The 12,794-nt window shown below is 36.8% G+C and overlaps 1 long non-coding RNA gene across 3 annotated transcripts in view; it reads left to right on the forward strand.

The window, feature by feature from the left end:
• LOC117805030 overlaps window positions 1–12,794 on the forward strand; it is a 115,649-nt gene continuing 102,855 nt past the window's right edge. For 2 of the 3 annotated variants that reach the window (XR_004629323.1, XR_004629322.1), the window contains exons 1-4: window positions 1–103; window positions 1,476–1,573; window positions 1,835–1,899; window positions 2,008–2,088. This is a non-coding gene — a long non-coding RNA (uncharacterized LOC117805030). Of the gene's footprint in view, window positions 104–1,475; window positions 1,574–1,834; window positions 1,900–2,007; window positions 2,089–2,800; window positions 3,006–12,794 lie in introns of those variants that run through there. The other variant, XR_004629321.1, reaches the window with a different exon arrangement.

A 12,794-nucleotide genomic window follows, 5' to 3' on the forward strand; every position in this document is an offset into this window, starting at 1 on the left:
GCTATTTCCCATAGTTCTTGAACGCCACATTAGACTTGGCAAACCACGCCCCTTTCTGCAGACACACTGAACTCAGCTGCTGGAGAGACGAGCCGACGCAGAGGTACAGTTATAAAATAGAAAAAAAATAAACAAATAAAAGAAAAGAACAAGTGAAAGGTTGAGGTTAGTCGTTAAGAGTTCATAAAGACTATTTTTGACGAACGTCACTCTTCCATCATCACCAACACCTGTGTCATTCAGGCGCGTGGGCTGACTGACACATGGAAATGTTTACTCACCTGAAAAGTTCCTGACCTTTATTATTTGACGTTTTTAAGACAAGTTTACTTTTGCAAGCAGTTTATGTATGTAAAGTAACTACTTTAATGATGCAAAGCTTGCCTGTCTAAATAACAATTTATGAATTGTTTATATTTGCCTGTTCGTTCAGTAGGCTGCAACTAGTTAATTAAATCATTGCAGATTTTGACAACAAACCTGCTGTGACTCTTACCTCAACAATAATATTCTAGTAGAGATTAACAGGACACCTGACAGGAGCCTACTACTACTACTACTACTACTACTACTACTACTACTACTAATAATAATAATATTTATTTTATCTGTAGAGCACTTTTCACAAACCAAGTTTTAAAGTGCTTCACATGCAGCAAAATAAAACAGGCAGATCATAAAAACACACAAATCAAGATAAAGAAATAAAACATATTTTTAAAGACATAAAAGTCCATTAAAAGAACTCTAAAGGAATACAATTATATTAAAATACATTTCTTTAGACGGTTAAAATAAAATAAAGTCAAATTAAATTCAGATACAATCTGGGAAGGCTCTGCGATCAAAGTATGTTTTGAGAAGGGATTTAAAAGAGCTCACTGACTCAGCAGACCTGATCTCCTCCTACTAGAAGGTTATAATGCATTAAAGTTCAACTGAAAAAAATGCTGCTTCCTATGTTGGAACTTTTCATGAAGGGTTTAACTTTTCACAGGATTTTAGCAGTAGTTACTTTTAGCTATAGATTAATCTGATCAAACAGAAAGTTGGTGTTTATGAGCTTCCAAAAAATTTCCTGAAAAATGACAAGGCGTTTAGTTTCAGAAGTTTAGAAATTCTTTTCAGTAGTTTTACATGAATGAGGTACAAACAGTACATCCAGTTCATTTACATTTAAAACAGAAATGAAATACAAATTAAATGAGGTCTTAAGCCAGCTTGTAGATGCTTCTCTGTATTTACAATATATCTACATATGAGAGAAGAGAATAAGAAACATTTAAAAGTGTGTCTCCGTTTCAGTATTCACAATTGATATCATTGCTGATATGGATCATTTGGGTCTGTGATAGTGACAGCACTTCTCTTTTCAAATGGTTTGAAAATGTTCTGTCCAAACAAAAACTAAGGACATATGTGCAGATCAAGCATCATTTCCTCCCTGAATTATATGTAATGTCTCGTTTATCTAGAAGCCAAAGATCCTTGGTTGCACAGTTAAGATCTGGTGTTCTTCCTCTGGCCTTCGAGGTTGGTGGATTCAAGAATATTCCAGAAGAAAACAGACTCTGTGAGTTGTGTGATTTGAATGAAGTTCTTTTGCACTGTACAAGCTATGATGACGTCAGACGTCGTTGTTTCATGAAATTGCCTGTAAAGAGGCTGAAATATTGTGGTGGACAGATGTATGAAAGCTAGAATGGTTGTTTAATTCTGATGTGTTTAAACTAGCTTATTGTGTCTCAAAAGCCTGGAAAATAAGACAAGATAGTCTTTGTAAGTAGTGTGCATTTTTATTTTTATTTTATTCTGTTTTAATTTTCTTCCTCAGTTTCCTTACATGAATGATCATGCTGTGGGCTCTGACCCTGGACTGCATGAAATTCATGGTGTCTTGTAAGTCCATGAGGGCTGGGCATATGATTATATGCATGACACAATAATGAAATAAAAACTTCATACTCTCTGATGCTATGAATCTCACCTGCTTTGTTGTCTTCAAAGGTCAGAGGATAGAGGCTGTAATAGACAACTTTCTGTGATGCATCAAGGTGACAGCTCGATGGAAAGGCTAACTGGAAAATGGTAAGTTTCTGACTATTTTACAATGATCCTCCATTAGAAGTTTGAATGCTTTGGACAGAATGGGACAGTTTCACAAAGGTAGAAATTGACTATGGCCAAGTTTAGGTTTAACTACAATGAAATATTTTCTTCTTGAGGGCTTTAACTTCTACTTTGACATTCTACCAAGAAAACTGTGAGTAGTTTAGCAATACGAGTCCTTAGGTCTGAGTTCCCATGGATAACTTTTAAGCCATAAATATGCCTGCCCATATCTTATCTGTACTTGCATTAGAGCAGGGGTTCCCAAACTTTTCAGCCAGCAATCCCCAAGGCCAAGTTTTTCAAAAACTTTAATCTGGATCAAAATGATCTGGATAGGATTGAATCTCAAAAATGGGTATTTCAAAAGCAGATTACCAAATCCTGATCCTACAAAAGTGGGATACGGATTTGGTAATCCAATCCTGCCCAGAATCCAGATCAAATGTTGATTTGGGGTTTTGGATAGGTTTGATGCTAAAAATTAGTATTACCCTGCTCCCACTGGAAAGGTGGATTCAAGGTGGATCTAGAGACATGTAAGACACATGACACATATTCAAACATTCTTTTATGCAATATTTACATTAACTGCACTCATGAAAGAACTAGGAGCACAGTTGAAAGATTGAATGGGGTGTTGAAAAGGCGCTTTGCATGCCTAAACCACCTACGTGTTGCAAACCCACAGCGAGCATGCAACATAATTCTGGCCTGCTTCGTGCTTAATAATATCGCTGAACAACACAAGGCTCCTGAATGTGATGGAAGGGGTGATCATTCACAGCCCCGTGTAGATGGCCCTGACCTACCACTGGCAGCACTGCAACCAGATGAAGCAGCTGGACGGTCAATGCGAGAAGTTCTAGTGAACCATTATTTTTATTTTGATCAAAAGCATTAGTATGCTGAAAAAAAAGTATTTTGTTTGACTTTATTTTTCTTTTCCCAATGAGACATTTAATGTACATACCATGTTAATGAAATGTATTACTTTGACCAACTGATGCTGGCCTATTCAAAGACTGCAAATCTAGATTCTGTAATCCCGATCTTGTGGTATCTGGATCAGAATGATCCTGCCTGAAAAGCCTTTGAAAAACCAGGACAAAATCTAGAAGATCACTTTTATCTGGGATAGCAAAAAAGGGGATTACACAATTTGGATCATTTTAATCCAGATTCAAGTTTTTGAAAAACTGGGCCCAAATGATTGAATGTTGCTTCATACTTCATTTAGCTGGTCTGCAGAAGTAACCTACCTACATGAACATGTGTCTGTGTTCCCCATGCTGTTATGAATTAACCTGCTGCTACTGAAGCTTTTGTAAATTAACTGTTAATTAACTCTTTCATCTTGCAACAAAGAAAGGTCGAAAATGATTGAGTTTTTTTATTTGCATGGTTTTCTTTAAAGTGTAACTACTTTTTCTGCCAATACAACAATAGGTGAAATATGCAATTTTAGATTACTTATAAACGAAAAAACATTCTGGCAGACACCTTGCGACCCCCCCAGAGGGACCTGACCTACACTTTGCGAACCCCCTGCATTAGACTATTTCGCCTAACACTCTCGACTAGTTTCATCAATCTTTGTGAAACTGGCCCCAGCAGCCCTACTTAGAATTCACCACAAGGGGGCAGCATTGTATCACAAATCACACATGGTCCTCAGCCTCTTAGATTTGCTGTAACAGGAGATGGCAGTGAGGCATCATTGATGCACCTCTCTGCAGGTGCCCTGGCATGTTCTCAGGATGATGGATGTTTTACATTAGTGTGTGTTGACAGCAGCTTATGTTTGTGTCTCACTAAATGTCAGCAAGTATCATATTAAAAAATCTGGCAAGTGAGCAGCAGAGTGTGACTCTGCATTTTACAACTTACATACTGTGTAACTGACCTTCATACTACTGTACACTGTTTCACCACTGTGCCTCTGTCTTTGCTTACAACACACCTGCATCTGAAAGGACACAGCCTCTTCAACACAATGTCCCCTAATGCTATTTGATGACCAGCTATGGTCTGAACACTGATAGTTAAACTTGACACAAGTACATGGAGGTAAAAGATTTGTTTTCTTTGCAAAAATCCAAATTTGATTGGACATGCAAGTCTGTATGTGCATCTCTGTTAATGTGTAGATTGTTGATTGTTGTATTATTTGTTAAAACTATTGCTGAGGCTACAAGTGTGCAGCACTTTAGTCCAAGACAACTTTCCCATAGGGGACAATAATGTGCATTGTACCATAAGGCATCATATTCTACTGTGTCATATCATATCGTATTGTTAAGTTCAGTTTAGTTTAGTTCAGTTTTGTATCGTATCGTATCGTTTCCTTTCATTTAGTATTCTATCGTATCGTTCAGCTCAGTTCAGTTCAGTTCCGTATCGTATTGTATAGTTTAGTTTAGTTTAGTTTAGTTTCCTATTGTATCGTATTGTTTAGTTTAGTTTAGTTTAGTTTAGTTTCCTATTGTATCGTATTGTTTAGTTTAGTTTAGTTTAGTTTAGTTTAGTTAAATTTAGTTTAGTTTAGTTTAGTTAAATTTAGTTTAGTTTAGTTTAGTTTAGTTTAGTTTAGTTAAATTTAGTTTAGTTTAGTTTAGTTTAGTTTAGTTAAATTTAGTTTAGTTTAGTTTAGTTTAGTTTAGTTTAGTTAAATTTAGTTTAGTTTAGTTTAGTTTAGTTTAGTTAAATTTAGTTTAGTTTAGTTTAGTTTAGTTTAGTTAAATTTAGTTTAGTTTAGTTTAGTTTAGTTTAGTTAAATTTAGTTTAGTTTAGTTTAGTTTAGTTTCCTATTGTATTGTATAGTTTAGTTTAGTTTAGTTTAGTTTAGTTTAGTTAAATTTAGTTTAGTTTAGTTTAGTTTAGTTTAGTTAAATTTAGTTTAGTTTAGTTTAGTTTAGTTTAGTTTAGTTTAGTTTAGTTTAGTTTAGTTTAGTTTAGTTTCCTATTGTATTGTATAGTTTAGTTTAGTTAAATTTAGTTTAGTTTAGTTTAGTTTAGTTTAGTTTAGTTAAATTTAGTTTAGTTTAGTTTAGTTTAGTTTAGTTTAGTTTAGTTTAGTTTCCTATTGTATTGTATAGTTTAGTTTAGTTAAATTTAGTTTAGTTTAGTTTAGTTTAGTTTAGTTTAGTTAAATTTAGTTTAGTTTAGTTAAATTTAGTTTAGTTTAGTTTAGTTTAGTTTAGTTTAGTTAAATTTAGTTAAATTTAGTTTAGTTTAGTTTAGTTTAGTTTAGTTTCGTATCGTTTAGTTTAGTTTAGTTAAATTTAGTTTAGTTTAGTTTAGTTTAGTTAAAGGCCCTGTGAGGAGTTTTGAACTGGCTGAGAAACAGACTGAAAATGATACTGATGCCTCTTTATGACCTTCAATAGCAAACAAGGCCATCAGCAGCAACACTGACACCTTCTCTGTTGTCATTTTGAATGCCTGAAACCGCCCTGAGGGGGTAGGTGTCTGACCAGATGATGGACATCTTGCTTCAGAAACAGCCTTTATTTGATTGTTTTCATGGAAACTAATCACATTGCCTGGTAAAGTTGACTGTTAAAAGACAACAGGATGAGGTTTTTGTTGAAAACACTACTTTTGCATGTTTAGGACAAGAGATAAGAGGTATCACTTTGTCCACAAGGGGGCGCCAGAATCGATACACACCAGAAGTTCCTCACAGCAGCTTTAAGTTTAGGATCGTTTAGTTTAGTTCAGTTTAGTTTTCTATCGTATCGTTTCGGTTATTTTATTTTAATTCATTCTAGTTTAGTTTAGTACTGTATCGTTTAGTTTATTTTATTTTAGTTAAGTTTAGTTTCCTATCCTATTGTTTTGTTTATTTTATTTTATTTTATTTTATTTTATTTTAGTTTCCTGTCGTATTTATTCATATCGGCTGTATCATACAGTATCGTATCACACAGTATTATGTTGTACATTACCATGTAGTATTGTATCATACAACATTATATCGTAAAATATCGTTTGGCATTGTATCACTATGTTTCCTGTGTGTTTGTGGGTCCTGCCATGATTTCTGTCTGTCTGACCATTTAATTAGTTCTCTTGGTATCTTACATTCTTGTCTGCAGATACTTTTTGCAGAGTTGTAGCTTCTTCGAAAGTACTTAGTCTGCATTCATTTATTTTATTTCTCAAGGGCACTGCAGTGGGAAACAGTTTCTGTTAGGTATATAGGTGACGCTGTGACTTAGATGGAGTAAAAAGCTGGAGAGTGTTAATGAACCAAGGCCCTATTATTTGCTCCTGTTCTGCTTTTTCCCTCCGTGGGCTGTGGTTGGGTATAGATAAGGCTCACAGCCTGGGGGTCTTGAATCAATAATGGATGTAATTGGTGGGGTGGAAGTGAGGATAATTGAAGGTAATTGTGTGGACCGTCACAAGCCTGGGAGAGAGGTCAAGAAGACGAGGAAGAGAAGTAGACTTTGGCAAGGATGAGGACAAAAAAAAATTCCTAGTCTTCCTGCAGGTACTGTATATAATTATGTATCTCCATGGGAGCAACCTCTCCGTTTTGTTGATGTGTTACTTTTTAAAACTGCCGAGGGGAAAATTCAAGATTTGTCATCCTTAGTCACAAAAGAAAAGTCAAAGAGATTAGAAATTGTTCCTTTTGCATTCAGTTGCTTCAATTCTCTTTGAGTGTTTGATATGGTTGCTTCACCCTCAGTGAAAAGTGAACTGATGTTTGTGGTGCTGGAAATAAAAAAACAATGGACTAGATATTTTGCCTTTTCTACACCAGAAGTACGACACAGCACAGATCAGCTAGGTTGATAATATGTCCATGTTGTGTACAGTTGCAGATGTCAAAGTTCACACTTTCTAGAAAGAGTTGCAGCTATTTGGAGCTGCAGGTGTTGCTTTTGCTTTTTTTTTTAATTTAAAGACTGGTTTATAATGTGGTAGCCCATGTGTATTAGGTCTCTTGGACTTTAGGTTAATCTTCAATCTGATACAGCTCTTAAATATTTTTCTTATCTTCTTCTTCTTTTTTAACAGTTTAATTAATGTTGCTTATCAATTTATGCATGCTGCTTTTCGTTTCATGAGTTTAACCCATGGGTGTATCAAGATACGACCATATTAGTGTGCTACTGGCTGAAAAGGAGTTATATCAGATCAGTTGCTTGAACCCTGCTTTGCTTATGGACACAGCATATATATATGGGAATGCACAGTTTGTTGCGTTTGCTTGTTTGTCCAATTCATTTTAATCAGATAAGATCAAAACAGGCAACTGTGAAACTGTTCAGCCACAAGGGTGCAAGTGCAGCTTGAAGTCAAAGCTTGGCTGTTAACAGAAACTGGCATGCTCAGCGTTCCTCGGATCAATGATGGGTGTGTGTCCTAAAGAATACTGATTGAGTAAATTGACTTCATACTCAAGGATATTCCTTTCCCCACGGTTGATGAACTTTGAAGGAGTCCATACACTTAATAAATCTTGTGAAATATCCTGCATGATCAGCAGGGGGCACTGCAGCACCATGCATGTACCAAAAACTGAACCACTGTAGAAACTTTTTTTTTTGGTGCTCTGCAGAGTCATGCTCACTGAATGATATGACACATTCATTCATATTTCACTCTGAGAACATTCAGAGATTACTTCCATCTAGTAGCTTGGAGCAAAATTAATCCAATATCTGTGCTATGTTATCTTTCTGCTGATTTTATCGAATATGGAGCTGTTTTTTTGCAGTTTGATTTACTTTAAGTTGCAGAAAGCATATTTATTTTGTGTTGCTTTTACATGAATGAAAGGGAGACTTATCTGGTGTAGAAATGAAGCTGTGAACCTTGTGAGAGTAACAACATTTCACTACAGCTTCTTCAGCTTAACAGTTCTCAATGTGGACTTACAATTTAATTGCTTTTCTCAAAATAAGGATGGACCAAATCAGATTTGGCTCTGATTAATGATCTGAACACTTTCTGCATGAGTGCAATTATAGCGCCTGATCAAAACTTGGTTCTTTAGAATTATTACTCTTCTAATAACTTGCCCAAAAGTTTACTAATGTTCTGAATACAAGGCACTTTGCAGCACCATCTACCTACCTGTGGTGGGTTACTTTACCAACTTGCTGTAGAGTCGACAAACACAGCTGTGCTGCTCAAACTATACAATGATTCAACTTTGCTGTTAACCACAGGCACTGTCTTTAATGTGGACTATTACTTAATCATTTGAAATTGTCCAGTGGACCACCTTCTATAGTCAGTACCAGGTGATTGTATATGTTTAAGCCTTTACCAATCAGGGTGCTGTTGGCCTAGCAGTTAAGGAGTGCACCCCATGTACAGAGGTTATAGTCCTCGTCACAGCTGTTGCTGGTTTGACTCCAGGCCACAACCATTTGCAGCATGTCTCCTACTCCAAATATTTACGGTCTCTCTTAAGTTGTCCTCTCTACTAAAAGTAAAACTGTTCAATTAAATATTTCATACGTCTTTACCATAGACTGTATAAAATATGGATGTAGTATCCCTGACGTCTACCATCTGTTTATGAAGCACTGTTTTGAGGCCAATCGTCGGCTGATGTCGAGCCAGTGAGACGTAAAGAGGCGGGCTACAGCGTTCCCGCGTGTCAATCAAGTCAGCTGTGCCTCTCATTGTAAGACTCGTAATCTCAATATCTTCGAAATTGCCGCGTTAGAAAAACATTCAGCCTCCGGACAGTGTGTGCCGATCGAGAAATGAGCTATCCAGACTACACTCGTCTTTAGTACCAGGCTGTAAACATGTTTATTTCTGCTGTAAAGATTGTCTCTTTTGAATTGGTGTGTATGTGGTTTCTGGTATTTCTGGAGCCAGCCTCAAGCGGATCTTTGATGAACTGCAGTTTTTTGCACTTCCGCATCGGACTCATATTTTTAGACCAGAGGTTGCCTCTTGGTCTTTACCAATCTTCATAAAGCAAACATAGAACTTGTTAACCTTTCTAAGCGCTCACTAGGACTCTTTAAACCCAATATTTAAATCACAATTCAGTTAAAAGTCCCTGTGAATAGATAAAGAACATTTATGATATCTCAGTTACATGGAAACCATACTGCTCTTAATATTGATTGCATATTTTGGCTCAAATTTTCCATCCTACCTGCTGCAAGACATGCTTCTTCATTTTTCAGTCCAACCATCTGCCTTCCCACTCTTCTCCCCCCCTCTCTCTGTCATTTCTTCTAATGCATTATTTGTCCTTCCACTATAAGTTTTTTTTTCTTTCAATGCAAGATGAACACAATAGTTCAAAACCGAGCAAACACAAGACTCTGGAGGGGAGCGAGTGCGCCAATGTATGAGTTGGGAAGAGTAGTGTTTTCATTAGAGATAATCAAGTCAAGGCTTCGGCTTTCTTCTCCTGCCACAGTCTGTTGTCAATAGAAACAGGAGTGTAGGGAGGATGATAAGAGAGGGCAAAAAAAAACAAGATGAAGGAGAAAAACAAGCAGGAATTGTACAGGGGAGACAAGGTGAAAGAACTTCTAGTGAGCTGTCTCTTAAGGAAGTATCTCTTTCCTCCTTCCCCATGTGTTCCCATGTCTAATTGGAAATAAAGTGCAAGTAATGAACCTGTTTATAGACTCATTGCTACAAAATTCAGCATTAGCACAAGTTATTGCGGACATCCAGAACAAGAGCAAGAAAGAGAAGAATCAGATGGAAAAAAAATACACGAAGAAGGACTTTAGTGGTTCTTTGAAGGGAAAATATCAGTGTTACATATTTGCATACTTTGATGTGTGAAGATACAATATATCTCAGGTGTACTATGATGTCTCTTCACACATGCTGATTGCTGTGACTAAGATAATTGGGCCCCTGTCGCCTTGTGTTGTTCCATGAGTGCCTGTTGTAACACCTGCTGAACAGGGGAGTGTGGCCTTATAAAGCTAAGTGCCTACAAGCAAGCTACATTTGTACTACAAATATGAATGGCATGAGCGGAGTAGAAATGTGAGCTAGTGTTGTTAGGCTCATAGAGAAAGGACACTTTATAAGAGCAACTTCAAGTCCACATTTAAAGGACTGAAATTCAGCACTCTGCTGTGCTCTCAGGAAGTTACACGGTCAGACAGTGATGTCTCTGTCATGATTAATGTTATTTCAGTACCGTAGTGGTTGAACCCTCACAAGCTAAATACCCCTGTGGTTAGCGAACAGGAGGAGACACATCAACATCTGCTTCTTTTAAAAGACTTGCTTTTGTCTTTATCCATATTCTGGAGAGTCACTGAGTCTGTCTCTACATGTGTTGCCTTGCATCAAATCTGCATAATCAGAACCCAGCCAACCAGTTGGACTTTTTACACTCTGCAGGGGTCTGGTAAGCTTAGTTGAGATTCCATTTACGGCGTAATACTCAGCATGAAATTCTTTTAGTAACAAACTGGGCTGTAACACCATGACCTTAATTCATGTGAAGCTGTTAAAAAAACATGTTAATTGATTCACCTGTTTGAAATAAACAACACGTGGTTTAATACTTGGAAAGTCACATATTTTGATGCCAGTGACTCACTCTGTCAGGTTTAATGGAACAACATTTTGTTTTCGACTTAATGAGCTTCATTAAGTCCTTACTCTAAGTTGTGGGAGGTTTTTTTTTTCAATCCCAATTTATTTGAGGGGCTATTTTTATGCTGGGTTCTTTTAGTATAGATGTTATATGCTTCATGAACATGTACAACCTTTTAAAATGTTTATTAAAAACAGAATTTGATGATTTGAAAATCACTTTAATCCATTATTTAATTCAAAATACTGCAAAGACAACATACTTTTAGAGATGCTGGTTTTTGAACTGTGTGCTGATAACATGCTGGGTGGTGGCCCTTCTCCTTAGAGCAGAGGACATGGTGTCCCTGATTTCCCAAAAGTGTCCAATTTTGATTGGTTAGACCACAGGACAGTTTTCCACTCTGCCTCAGTCCATCTTAAATGTGCTCAGAGATGTCAACTGTGTTTCTGGTTAATATTTGTCTTTGGTTTACTCCTTCATGGTAAAGTTTTAACTTGAATTTGAGCATGTAATGGCAAACTGTGTTCACAGACAGTGTTTTTTGGAAATTATTTTGAGCTCATGCAGTGATTTCCACTACAGAGTCATGTCTGATTTTCATACAGTGCTGCCTGAGGGCCCCAAGATCACAGCCATCCATGATTGGACACTGAGGCTTATTATACGTGAATTGCAGAACTAAGATAAAATAAGATAAGATATTACTTTATTGATTCCCAAGGGGGAAATTCAGTTGTTACAGCAACCCAGACATAAGTACAAATCAAGAAAAAGTCTCTACCCCCCCTTATGAAAGACTTGGCCTCTCTGGAATTCCCTTTTAATACCCAATATTACTAACCTGTTAAAAATGTACCTCGATAGATGTGGTAGGTATTTCTTTTTGTAACATTACAAGTTAAATTACAAGTGTTTTGTTGTCCCCATCCCAACGGTTTTGAAATATGTTGCTGGCATAACATTTAAAATGAGCATATCTTTCAGTGGAACAGAAACATTTTTCAATTTCAACACTTGATGTATTGTCTGTGTTCTATTTTCAATCAATTATAAGGTTTAAATGACTTCAAAAAATGACGTCAAAATCTGTTTTTATAACATTTTACACAGCGTCCCAACTTCTTTGGAATTAATATTGAACAAAAAATGGTTACCTTGTCTCCCTAAATGTGTCAAACTACAAACCAGTGTTTTACTAGAAAACTATTTTTGCCCATCAAAAAGTGTATTTACAGTATCTCCTGAGCCATTCGTCCTTTGTAAAGTCTGCTTTAAACCACAACCAATGGCATTATTTCAGCCAAGATACCCTGATGCGGATCCATTTGAAGCTGGAGAAAAAAGAGCTGACGAGAGGCGAAAAGTAACTCTGTTTTTAAAGGCCAGCCACTTTCCCTGTGTGTGTGTATATGTGTGCAAAGTGTGCTTGTGCTGTCCTTTCTCTAATTGACCAGCTGTGGCTACGTGTTCGGACTCCTTAAAACCAGCATTGATCTCAAGCTGTTTCAAAACAGGCCTTATTGCTTTGCTTGTACTCTCTGTTCCAGCCGTGCGTGACACCTCTGAAGAGGAGACAGGGAAATGTTGGGGACTGTGATTGCAGACTGATGGAGAATAGAAGAACTATATATAGAGAGAAGAGGCAGGGATATTGTAACAGAAGGACATCTAGGGCAGGGGTTCCCAAGTGTAGCTAAACTTGAAATGAAATCTTGAAAATAGAAGATGTAATGACTTTCCTGCCTTTCGTTATGCCAGATGACTCCTAAGTTTAGGGTTAGTGAACAGGTAATTATCAGAAGCATCAGTAGTTGTAGGTTAATTCACGTCACAATCATATAGGTAGGCTAATTTTCTGCAGACCAGCTAAACGAAGCCACATTAAATCACTTTGAGGGACAGTGGGGGTCGCAAGTCTTTGTTCACTTATGTTTGGGGTCACAGGCTAAAAAATTTTGGAACCCCTGATCTAGGGAAAGATGATCATCAAGGACCTGGTGGGTGTGTTATGTTCCTTTCTGAATCCCAGTTCTTCATGCAAACTGTTTATATTTTACATTAATTAGATGCTATTTTGCTTGAATTCAGGAGCCTACTTGATACAGTGTGCTGCAATCAATAAATC

This window comes from Notolabrus celidotus, chromosome 21 (genome assembly GCF_009762535.1).
Source record: "Notolabrus celidotus isolate fNotCel1 chromosome 21, fNotCel1.pri, whole genome shotgun sequence".
NCBI lineage: Eukaryota > Metazoa > Chordata > Actinopteri > Labriformes > Labridae > Notolabrus > Notolabrus celidotus.